This window comes from Capricornis sumatraensis, chromosome 6, assembly GCF_032405125.1.
Source record: "Capricornis sumatraensis isolate serow.1 chromosome 6, serow.2, whole genome shotgun sequence".
Taxonomy (NCBI): domain Eukaryota; kingdom Metazoa; phylum Chordata; class Mammalia; order Artiodactyla; family Bovidae; genus Capricornis; species Capricornis sumatraensis.
In genome coordinates, this window is record NC_091074.1 from 39,913,670 (window position 1) to 39,921,164 (window position 7,495).

Genomic DNA, 7,495 nt, shown 5'->3' on the forward strand with positions numbered 1-7,495 from the left:
CTCTGCCAGTGGGTATTACTGAATTGAGTCCATTTATTGTAAAGGATATCAGTAATTATCTAAGATAAAGTTTATTGAGTTTTTATATTAATGTTTATGTTTAATGTTTAATGTTTTATATTAATGTTTATGTTAATGTCTATAGAAAAAGAAGAAAGTACATTATAGTATCCAAAAATGAATGTTAAGATCTTACTGTGCCAAAAAGATATGGAAAACAATGTATGTTTGCTGAAATAAAGCCACATTTTATTCTTTCTAGTACAAAATCCACTATGTCATCTGCAGATGAACATTCACAGTTGTAAATTTAGCTTAGTTTTCAAAAGAAAAAATCTTTCAAATGTATAAATAGCAGGGACTGGTAATAAGCAATTTCTTTTGGTGCTCTTAGTTTTTCATGACAGCTCAGGTTTAAGTTCTGGGACTATACTGCCACCTAGAGGAAATCAGTTTTAAGTGACATATTTGCAGAGCTTTTCCCAGTTCCTTATATTTTGGATCAAGCTCCTCTACAGTGGTGGCTTATTTCTAAATCTTTATTTTTTTCCTTCTTTTTTAAGCAAACTTTGAATTTAGTTTCTATAAATTATAAAATTTATAAACATTAAAAAAATTATGGCACAACAAGGAGAAAAGAAGAAAAGTTGAGAAACTTCATTAATGGAATAAGAATTTATATCAAGATTAAATTGTATCTTTGTCATTTATTAATGGGCTGTTGCTGATTCCATAGTCGTACTATGAAGTTGGTTGAAAATAATTTTAAAAATTTGAATCAAATTTTATTTTTTTAAAGTATGTATGATGTAATGTATTTGGAAGAATACACGATTGCTACGGAATTATGATATTATATGTGCATGCCTAACAGTTTCGGACTCATTGCTGTATGTCTATACATGCATTAACATTTTATTTATGTACTTTAAATCTAAATTGGAGAATACACTCTCCCTTAATTTGGAAAACTAGTTATATGTAATCTGATTGTATCTTAAAAATATGTTCTTTTAGGGTTTAAACAGACACATCATAGTCATTAAACAGGGTGGATCAAATGTATTAACATAAATACGTCATGAATATGGGAGAGATGTATTCTGAGGTCTCCACACAAAAATGTGGAAGCACAAAAGAGGCAGACGGTGCAGCCGCAAATGAGACTTCGGAAAGGAAATGTTGCCAAACCCAGGAACTCCCATAGCTGTGTGCATAAGTGCTAGCAAAGTTCCTCAGCCGATCTGGTCCTGCACCCCAGACGCGGAGAAGCAGATGAGGCAGCAGATGACCGTCTGCATTGCCAGGGTGTGTGGACCAGCGAACATCCCCCACGTTACTCACTGAGTGATGAGGAGGGGCTTCAGATATGTTCCACAATTCAGATGGGCCTGCTAGTTGGCCCCTGGGCTTCATTCTGTGTGATCCGTACAGAGCAGAGACACTCAGGAGGCAATGCAAATGAGTCAACAGACAGCACCGAGGTCCCAGCAGCAGCAGGCAGGGTACTGCCTATGCAACAGGGCGTGATGACAGATAATTAGCTGTGACATGCCCCTTGATGGCAGTGGGATGAGAGCGTTCAGTTGGAAACCAGTGTGCAACATGGCATCGTGAACCATGAAGTTTAACTTTGGAGCAGAAATTCTTTTTTGCTGAACTAGTTTTAGGGAGGTTGTTGGGAAGAGTTAAGTTTTCAAGATGCTAGGAATGAAAGATAAAATTTGTTAACTACCTACTGAGTTCTAGCCATTGGGAAATGTACTTACCATATAAAGTCAGTTTTAATGTTCTAAAAATTTCTATTTTGGAAAAAAATAAAACTGCCCTTCTATTACAGATAACAAAACTGCAGCATAGAAAAGTAATGCAACTTGCTCAATGACATATTGCTAATAAATATAAGAGACACGAGGCCTTCCTAGGGCTGTCTGGGTTCAGAGTTGGTCATATAATTTTCCTATTTCAATAAGATGTTGAGTACTTTTCTAAAAAGGAATTTAGTAGCAGTTCCCCACTTTTTCCCTACTCTTTGGGTTTACTTAGTTTTACTCAACGTGATTTAAATAAGTCTTCCTCATGTATTTAACATTCTTATATCATACTAAAATATAGTATTTCTTGTTTTAAGTATTAAATTGGTTATTTAAAAAATTACTCTTTTGGAACAATTTCCTACGGACTATATATTGGAATATAGTGTTGAATCCATGTTAAATTTCCTGAAATTGACAATTGGATTGTGGTTATGTAAGAGGATGCCATTCTTCTTAGGGGACACACAGAAAGAGGGACAAATGTTGGTCATGGTATATGCTACTTAACTTTCAACTTTGTCCAAGAAAATATTAATCATGATATGTAAATGGGTAATATGAAAATAGAGTGACAAAAATGCACAAAGTATTGACAGTTGTTAAATGTAGGCGACTATGCAGGGGTTCATTGTATTTTTGCATCTATTGTCTAGCTTGGGTTCTTTTCAAAGTAAGGGAGAATGAATTGATACTCTTTTTAGCTTTCTAGTAGGCTCATTTTTCTTTGACAGCTTTAAGGTGTACATTTGCAAAGTTAGCCATGACTTTCATTATGTGTAGTCTCAGTGGCTGAGTGGAGCTGATTCCCATAGCAGACTAGCCCTTTCACCCTTGTCACAAATTATCAGTGTCTTTGGTGCTGGCATTATCATCTATTGTGTATGAAGCCATTTGGGTGATCTGCCACTCACTCTTCATTTTGTGGCCCAGAGGGGCCTCATGATAAGTAATCGTGATGAAGGAGGATAATGTATACAAGAGTTCTAGTCAATAAGAAGACACATTTTTTGTCCTTGTAATTCAGTTGGGAATTTCAGCCATGTGGAGATTATTAATCTCACAGGCCATTTTTCCACCAAAATGAAAAACTGCATTTCTTCTACCTTTCAAGGATCACATGAACATTTATTTTTTTAAACCAGAAGAGAAAGAGCAGATGTCTTCACTGTTCATTTCAGTTGGAAACATTTGATGTCCATAATCAACATTTTGAAATGTGTTCAAAGCTACCACCTTGTGGTGAGAGTCTGTTCAGTTTTTAGCAGATGCAATGAGCTTCCTTGGTAGCTCAGTTGGTAAGGAATCTGCCTGCAGTGTGGGAGACCCTGGTTTGATTCCTGGGTTGGGAAGATCCCTTGGAAAAGGGATAGGCTACCCACTCCAGTATTCTGGCCTGGAGAATTCCATGGACAGTCCATGGAATTGCAAAGAGTAGGACTCGACTGAGTGACTTTCACTTTCACCTTAATGAAAGTCTGACCAAATCAGAAGACTAGCAGGAAAGAACACTGCAGAAATACATTTTAGCACGTGTCATAAGATCCGTTTTCAGTAATTTTCTTCAAGTTGATTCTTCTGATTTTGCCTCCTTATTTCTAAAGAGCATAGTTAAACTTCTTACCTTTAAAAAAATTGAGATGTAGCATGTTTTAACATGCTACTGTGGCTAATGAGGATTCAGCTTTTATCATAGCCTCTTCAATTAACTTTTCCAACAATTTTCTCATCCTCCAGGTTTCAGCTTAATTCTTTAGCTCATCTGTAATCATCCATCTAAATTAGATGCACCCCCCCAACACCAGATTTTTTAAAATAAAAGCACACTGTGTGTTTCTTTCCTTCTTCTACAATTGTTAGGTATCTTGATTGCTTGTCTGTTGTGTGGCAATACTCCCAGCTACCACAATTCCAGTTTCTCTCTCTATCCCTTACAGTTAGGTTTCTGATAATATTCAGGATAGTAACCAACCAAAGCATAAACCACAACCAACAACAACAACAACAACAACAAAAACTCCCTCAATTTTCTACATTTTTCCTTCTAATGGGATACAGGCAGACTTTGGGATGATATTCGTTTTCAAATAAAAAATATTTCTATGTGGGATAAAGTCCAAAGATGTAGTAGCCATTTTACAGTACTGATAGTAAAAGTAAAAAGATAAAACCTACGCATTAAAGGTGACGGAGAAAATTGTAAAGAGCCTGTCCTCCTGAAGGCATCATTGTGCTATCTTACTTACCTTGGGCACTCAACTTTCTTCACAGTCCAACTCTCACATCCATACATGACCACTGGAAAAACCATAGCCTTGCCTAGATGGACTTTGTTGCCAAAGTAATATCTCTGCTTTTTAATATGCTATCTAGGTTGGTCATAACTTTCCTTCCAAGGAGTGAAAGTGAAAGTGAAGTCACTCAGTTGTGTCCAACTCCTTGCGACCCCATGGACTGTAGCCTTTCAGGCTCCTCAGTTCATGGAATTTTCCAGGCAAGAGTACTGGAGTGGGTTGCCATTTCCTTCTCCACAGGATCTTCCCAACCCTGGGATCGAACCCAGGTCTCCCGTGTTGTGGGCAGACATTTTATAGTCTGAGCCACCAGGGGTAGAATTCAAAGGTGAGTTCCAAGTGTCTGTCTTGGGCTGATTGTATCATTGTATCACTTAAATGGAAATGTTCCAGTTTGTCAATATTCCTCTTAAACCATGGATTTTAAGTCAAATGAATATTCCAGATGTGACTCAGACACCACATATTTCTTTATCTGTACTAGTGAAGCATAATACCATAGCACTTCCATAGTATCTCTTTCTTCTTTGTCAATCACATAGCACCTTTATTGGCTACATTGCACTATTGCCTTATATTGACCTTGAAATTCACTAAAATCTCCTGCTAATTTTTGTCTTATAATTCCATTTAATTTTTCAATTATGCTTTCAAAGTGTGAGACTTTGCATTATTCCTTTTAAATGTCATCTCTTTCATTTCAAGCTCTATTCTTGGTTTGTTAATATATTAAAATTTTTTTTTTCTTTTTTAAAGTTCATATTATCTCTCTCCACCCAATTTGATCTTCCATTGGTTTGTTGCTTGTGTAACAATTTTAATTAGGAAATGGCAAAGAACAAAATACATGGTGTTATTGGGTCTTCATGGACTGAGCTCAGAACAGCTATCTTATGACCAGTCCTTGGAAGTTATTTTACTAGACAGATCTTTTCCTCTGCCTCCAATTTTAAAGACTATATGGAGATGTAAGTGAGCACCACCTCTGAGATCTGCTTATAGGAAAGAAGATAGAATATAACTTCAGAGGGGCACAAAGGTAATAGCTTTTCATTCTTGATTTTATAGGAAGGTTCAGTCGGGCATTTTTACTCACTCTGTTTAGACTGTAAAGCTCAGCTCAGTTTGTGGCATTGGCATGCAGTGGCTGCTTATACAACAGGAAACTGTGGATTTAAGTGGTGTGCAATGTGCTTTCCAGTGAGTGCATAATAATTACATTTACTATGTTCTATAAGCGGCTTGGAGAACTGAACAATGGAAAATCTCCAAGATTGCAAAAAAGTATTATTTTTAATAAACAATACAGCATATTATAGGGGGAGTAATGGTCACCTGATCAAGATAAGTCCTAAGATCTTACAGAGCTGTAAATAAATAGAAATAAGTCCTTGAGTAAAAGAAAAATAAAGCAGCACATTTAGGGTAAAAGTATCAAGATAATGGGTATAGTTCTCTCTTAAGAGTTAGGATTTCTTAGATTTAATGCTTATGTTTTGGGACAGATAGAATGAATTCCAAATTTCTTAGTATTGCACGTATGACTGATTTTATTCCCAATTTATCTCTCTACTCCCCTCCATGAAAACTATGCTCCAACCACACTGACATTCAGAATTTATATTTCTGAATGTTCCATGTTCTTTCAAATTCCTGTGACTTTGCTCATGCTGTCACTTCCACAAGGAATGCCTTTCTCTACTTTAATATCTGGCTTCTCTGGTGGCTCAGACAGGAAAGAATCTGCTTGCAGTATAGGAGATCTGGGTTCAGTCTCTGGGTTGGCAAGATCCCCTGGAGAAGGGAATGACTACCCACTCCAGTATTCTTGCCTGGAGAATTCCATGGACAGAGGAGCCTAGTGGGGCTGCAGTCCATGGAGTTGCAAAGAGTCGGACACAAATGAGCACCTAACACACACTCTAATGTTTGGCACATTCATTGGTATTCTTAAGACCCAAGTCAAATATCGTCTCAATGTATGTTCTTGACTTCCCCTTCCTCAAATCCATAGTGTGTGCTTAATACATGTCTATGAAATGAGTACTCAATAAACCTCCAAAAATATGAAGTGATGAATTCAGTTTCATTGATGTTTATATAAAGTATTAATAAATTTTACATTATAAAATAATTTATCTGAAAAGCTTTGAATATATAATGTTTTAATAAGTCAAAATGTATTTGTGAGAACCAACTGAGTAATGCTGTTTGAAAGTTAGAACAATGCTATTATTATACACATTCTCTTTTGCTAACAACACATTTTGAATATCTTGTATACATAGCCTGAAGATTGTTTAATATAGGGAAGCCCAATAACCAATCAGGTGTATATAACTTTAGTCTTGTTTCTGATTATTGAGATGGGAATGTCAGACTACACATTTTCTATAGTGTGTGACTATTATTGATATTATTTCTTTTTAAAATTTCATTTTAATTAAAATGTTTGCCCTCTATAACTAGCCTATAAGAGTTCTTCATTGGGAATATAATTTTAGTAATACAAGATCAAAAAGAGAAAAAAATATTTTCTTAAAAGATAGGAAGAAATTAACGAATGACATTCTTGCAGAATTGTACAATGAGGGACTTGTGAAGTAATATTTTTTTTGAAAATATATAGCAGGCTGCTAAGTAAGAGACAGTGATATTTGAATTAAACACAATGAACTGATGTTATTTGTAGAGCACAATGATGCATTTTCTCTACCTTGATACCTCCTTGTGGGCCTCTAAGAGGAAGTGTGAGGTGAAACATGGATGGGTAGTTCTTCTGTCAATCTGTTGACAGATAGAAGAACACAGTTCACGTACAGGCACTAGTAACTTTCTTTTTACAAAGTAAAGCTTTTACCTCTCCAAAGTGTGACAAAGGTTGTGACTTTGCTGTGGCCTTGAACCTTATGAGGAAGATCAGTTTTAAAAAGTTATTTAGAATCCCATTTATAATGTCACATGATTAATTTAAACTACAAATGTAGTGTCCTTTATATGTGTTGGTCACTGCCAAGGAATTAAAATGTATTTACATCTTAAAACTGTAGAAATGCCTAGTCATTAAAAAAAAAAAAACTTTTATTGAAGTATAGTTTACTTACAGTGTTAGTTTCTGGTATACAGCAAAGTGATTCAATTATATATATATATATATATATATATATTCTTTTTCATTATAGTTTATTGTAAGATATTGAATATAGTTCCCCAGGCTGTACAGTAAGACCTTGTTGTTAGCTGTTTTTTATATGCTAGTTTGTGTCTGCTAATCGCAACTCCTAATTTATCCCTCACCTCTCCCCTTTCTGCTTTGGTGACCATAAGTTTGTTTTCTATGTCTGTGAGTCTGTTTCTGCTTCATAAATAAGTCCAGTTGTGTCCTAC